Genomic DNA, 5,593 nt, shown 5'->3' with positions numbered 1-5,593 from the left:
GCACAGCAGGGAGGGGAGGCTGAGAGAAAGGGGGAAATTTTTATCTGATTTGAACACTAAAAAAAGTCCCTGCTGCTGCTCCTGCAGTATGGTCTGCCCACCCCGGTGTGGGGGAAGAGGGTAGGAGTACAGGTGCAGCTACCCCTACAGTACCAGTTCTTCCTCCTGAACCCCACTTATATCTTGGATCCACCAGGAAGGCACCAAGTATAAATACTTAGTCAACCAAAATATAGCAAGTCACCAAGCCAGCTTCATCTCCATTAATAAGGCCCCTAATTATGGAGTCAATTGATTTTATGGTTGTTTGTCTAAAACATGCAGAGCTACAGAAAAGCATCTGAAAGAACAAATTAAGAGACTAATCAGGGAAAAACCATATATAAAAAGAAGGAAGAGCTTACCCCTTTTGTCAGTTTTCCATCTTAGCTTGAGTCAAGGCTTAAAAGGGAGGAGAGCTTAGCACAGTCTTGAATTCACACGTCAGTTGTGATATTTGACGCTTGACTGTTCTGAAATGTAAACAAAATGGAACAATTAATCTTCTAGCCTGAACCAGATGAAAATTAACAACCCCCTCAAAAGCAGATATGCATTCAGCTATTAAAAGTCACTGTAGCAATGTGGGCAAAAATTTTACAGCAAAGCAGCATAAATAAGATTTCTACATGGTACTACATTCTACATCTTTTTTTCTGCTTCCAAGAAATACAAAATAAATAAAAATTAAAGTATTTATATGCCACATTTCTTATCTTTTTGGAAAACATACAGGCAAGCTACTTTTCTCTTTCTTTATAAAACCAGTCCATATAAAGATGCATATGTTTTGCTTTCAATTGTCCAACCACACTTGACATATTGACTACTACCTTCCTTCCCCTACCCCTCTCTCTTTACTGTAACTTTTTCCTCCTCACCAGGCATCAGTCATATAAGTATTTTTTTTCTAATTGAGAGAGAATTGAAATAATATCAAAACAATTTTACAGATCACCCGACAGAAGGTTGCTAAATATGGGATATCTTCAACATCACCATCATCAAACAAGTAACTTGTAAAATCCTAAGTGCTCCCACTGCCCTTTTGAGGCGTGGGAACGATGATATACAAGACATGGGAAGCTGCTGTAGCACAGTAATTACCATGTTCCAGCAGATTCGAGTTATTGTCAAGATACAAAGACATCTGTTCTCTTGCAACCTGTGTCACCATAAAAATTTTTAGACAAGCTTGCAGGCATGAAGTGCCCTTCTTCAAACCTTTTGTGTCTCAACAGGTTGCCTGATATCTCTCCCAACTGTATAGCTGGTCTAGAAATATCACGAGGAAAAACTTTGCTTCTTACCTATTTCTTGGACCATACTAACTACAACAATGCTCTAACCCAGTGGTGCTCAACCTTTTTTGACCCACAAGCCAGATGGGCAGTGCCTGGTCCATCTATAGGCTAGATCCAGCTAGTGGTCCCAATCTGGCATCTGGGGTGGTTGCAGCAGGACCCCATCGGCTGTGTTGGGAGTGGGGAAGATGGGTATGGCCCCAATGCAACCCCATAGGGGCTGGGGTGTGGCCCAGCCCCAATCCAGTCACAGTGGTGCAGAGCCCAGCCCTAATCCCATTGCGGGCAGGGGTGAGGGGGTGTAGCCTAGCCCAAATTCTGCTACATATATTCTAGGTACAGTCAACCCTCTTTTCAGAAGTGCTCACTGATTCTGTGCTCAGCACCCTGTTGAAGTCAACAGAATAAACTGCATTAGTGCTATTTTAAACATTTTGAACTTCAACATATTGTTTTCAGATATCTCTCTTCTCCTAACCTCTAACATACAAGAATATTTTGTCTCTCACCCTCCTGCCTTCCCCCCTCCCCATACCCCTGCCTCTCTCTCACAGTCTCCTTTTGTTAGAAAAATACATCTTTGTTAACTATCTCCATGTATTAGTAGGCATACTCCAGTGTAGTTCAACTGGTACCCATACTAACTCCTCCTCCTGCTACTCAGAAGAATTTGAACTTGAATTTGTTCTTATGGTACTGGATCTTACAACTCTGAGGCATTAGTTTGATTTCAACACACGCTGGTAACCAAAATCTCTGTCACATCATCCTATCATTGTTTGGTGCCTATTAACAAAAGGCAGAAAATTTAAAAACAGTTTTAGGTATCACCAATCAGTATATGGGCCCCTTTACTTTTGTGTAGAAGGACACTGACAGGAGACCCTAAGAAAATGTCAGTTCACAGTGCTACCATGATTGTTAAGCTAAATTCAGCAGAAGAATATGTACCGCAACTAAATTGTTATACTGTTAAGTCCTGCTTTTTGTGTACTGTAACTTTGCATTTTAAGGACTATTCTCTTCTGCTTTTTTGAGCTGACAAGACAAATGAAATAAGAGATTCAAACTTAATATTGTGATTAGAGACAATTTTGTCCAATGTTGTTGTTATTAATATAAAATAAAATAACAAAGAAGTATATGGCTGTTTTTGTCTATGAAAAAGATATTAACCAAACAAAACCCTAGCTCCAGAGGGATAACACAACCTTAATGAGCTGGTAGATCCAGGATATTGTACACTGTAGATATTCCCATATATCAAAAAACAGTTCTTTTTTAAGAACATAATTTTACAGAGAGAGAGAGCTAACAACAATTTTAACCTCTAAAATTTTACCAGATCAGATTTTTTAAATCCTAAATACCTATTTATGAAAAAATAGCAATCCCGATTGATACTGGGTAGCAACTACTGGGAAAAGAGAATGTATTCAATTACCAGTAGGTATCCTGCTACTTTGGCTATAATGGAAATACTGTAAATGTAACAACAATAAAAAGCCAACCATTTTTCTACGAAGAGGAGACAGCAGTATTACAGTCACTGTTATTCTGTTTCTCCTACTTTTCATCTGTCAATTAAGTCTCCCTCTGACAATTAAAAATTATACTGCATGCCAAGCCACAATAAAGTACAAATATAACTGAGTAAATAATGTGAAAGCTCCTACTTAAATTTTCTGACAATTCAACTAATTCATTCACAGAAAATATTAATGTAATACTTCAGTCTACAGCACAACCACTAAAGTACAGAATTAATAATGCAGATAGATTTTGTTCCAAGTTAAAGCAAACTGATTATTTTTCCCCATGACAACCGTGGCACTGCATTACCAACCTGAACTACAAGCATCTTCTGTCACAATTTGCCACCAATTATACACATATGCTGAAGACTATTTTTACTTTAAATTGAATAGGAGCTAACCTAAAGTTAAAGGATCCAAATCCACGAAGATTAAAAATCACTCTTTGCTGAACACTTTAATTATGCTATTTTAGGAAGTCAATATACAATCATTATGGGCAATCAGTTGTTCCTGTAGCTAAAGTGATTCATATCTTAAGAAAACCTACTGTTTTCACTGCCTAGCACACCTATGAAAGAAATTTTAAAACTCTGAATCACTCAAGATTTCAGTTGTGCAGTCTGCAAGGAGAGAAATATGTCTAAAATTACACTTACAGCACTTGTCACTTACTAACAATATATTCCAGAGATGACGTACCCTGGTATCTGTTTACACATTCACAGAAAAAAAAATTATATATAATTTCATTCATTCACATTTTTTAAATGTATTCCTGCCATAATAGGATAGTGTTTCCATAGCACATACTTTCTTTGCCTGGTTTTTCCATGGCAACTGTATTATTCTGTCTGACCTCATAAATATTTATTACACATGAAACTGAGTTTACTCTATACATAACATAAGGGAGAAATCAAAACAAAGGTTTTACTCTGCTGTCAGCTGGCAAGTAAGAACAGGCTGTAAAATATTCCTTCATAAAAACCTATAGAAGTTCTAAAAGCAGATGAACTCTGTTAGTTAGTTAACCAAAGTAAACCCTAGCTCCAAAGGGTAACACATAATTTTAATGAGCTGGTAGAATCAGGGTCTATTATATTGCACACAGCAGATATCCCTGTATGTTCAAAAGCAGTTTTATTTCTGAACTAAAGACAGGTTTAAATTGTTCTTTGATGAGGAAGGAAGGAAGTAATTAAAGAGTAAATATTTCTAAAGTATTCCAAAATAAAAAGTAAGGTTTCCATGAGCCTAAAGTGAAATACAAGAACTGCAATCCAACTGGAGCTGAGCAGAAAAGGAGAATAAGATGTCATAAAAACATACTCTTCTCAACAGAAATAAAAAACAAAACTTAAAATATGACAATTTTGGGGAGCAGCATTTTAAGTTTTGAACAACTCCCCAGTCCTGAAACAAACAAACCACCACCATAGGGGAGGAGAGCCAACTTCTAGTGTAAGAGTAACATAGGAGAAACTAAGAAAAGAAAAATACTGCATCTATTATCTACTTTATATTTTAATCACGCATAGTCCCAATTGCTGCTGTTAGTAAAGATTTCTCATCACACTTAACTCAAGTAGATGGACATATGTGAAAATTGTTTTGTTTCATTTTGGTTTTTTTTATTGTTTTTGGTTTTGTTTTTTTAAACCATTTTCCATCTCTCTTTAGATGTCCATACATTTGGGCACATACAATGGTATCTTGATTTTACAGATGGAAAGATACAAAAATACTGTGCTTCAAATTCTCTAATGTAACTTTCTTGTAATTTCTATACAGAATACATAATGATATGGAGTAAACTGTGCAAATTTTCCTGTGGTACTTGTATAATATACACATAGATACATATAATGAGTGAGCATTTTGGCCATCCTAATCTTATGCCCATAAAGACTTAAAACTGTAGCCATCTTGTAATTTTGTATGACGTTCATACAACTTACATGCAATATATATTGATGGTATTTTAGATTAATTTACTCTAAAAGGAAATGTAAAGGCAGCACATTTTTGGTGCGTATTTATTCTGTTTTCCAGACGCGTGCTAATTTCGACTTTCAGCATGCTCATCTGACCAAGCTGTACCCACATCATTACCATTTTTTAAATTAAGGACAGAAGCATGAATTGATATTGGTATTCATCAAGATTAACTGTAACTAAATTATAGTTTCTAACCTCTGAAAACAAAAATAAATACATAATGAAGATAATTTTGGTTCAAGTCCACAACTGATGTAAAACTACTGTAATTACAATAGCTTTAGACTGGCTCATACTGTCAGAAGAGAAGCATAGGTACATTTTTATTTGGTTCCAGAATGCTTTTCAGAGGAAAAGGATTTCAAACAGGTTCTAGGTAGCCCAGACCAAAACTCTAAAAAACAACAACAATAATAAAATGCAGCTTAATATGAAATGTTTGATAATCAAACATCAGTTATTGGATTCTACTGTTTCTATGGTTGAAAAACTAGTTTTAAAAGGTTGGGTTTTTTTAAGTAAACAAAACACCCTGAAATTTCAAATTACGGAAGACGATGTTAAAAAAAACAAACCAGACTCAGAATAAAAAAAGCTAAGGTAATTTTAACAGTAAGGCTAATTAATCATTACAACAGTTTACCAAAGGATATGGTAAATTCATTATCACTTATCATGACTGGGCAGTTAACATTAGGGGCTATAGGCTGTACA

The 5,593-nt window shown here is 35.8% G+C and overlaps 1 protein-coding gene across 2 annotated transcripts in view; it reads right to left on the bottom strand.

Annotated features, from left to right (window-relative positions):
- The window catches only part of DLGAP1 (DLG associated protein 1), a 693,131-nt gene that overhangs the window by 548,204 nt on the left and 139,334 nt on the right, over positions 1-5,593 (bottom strand). For both annotated transcript variants that reach the window (XM_019525761.1, XM_019525769.1), the window contains exon 2: positions 405-512. The gene's annotated coding sequence lies outside the window, so the exon portion shown is untranslated. The remainder of the gene's footprint in view (positions 1-404; positions 513-5,593) is intronic.

This window comes from Gavialis gangeticus, unplaced genomic scaffold (assembly GCF_001723915.1).
Source record: "Gavialis gangeticus isolate Ggan-Ray unplaced genomic scaffold, GavGan_comp1, whole genome shotgun sequence".
Classification (NCBI taxonomy): Eukaryota; Metazoa; Chordata; order Crocodylia; family Gavialidae; genus Gavialis; species Gavialis gangeticus.
Note: the sequence above shows the minus strand (reverse complement) of the source record. Positions and strands in the feature narration are given on the sequence as shown.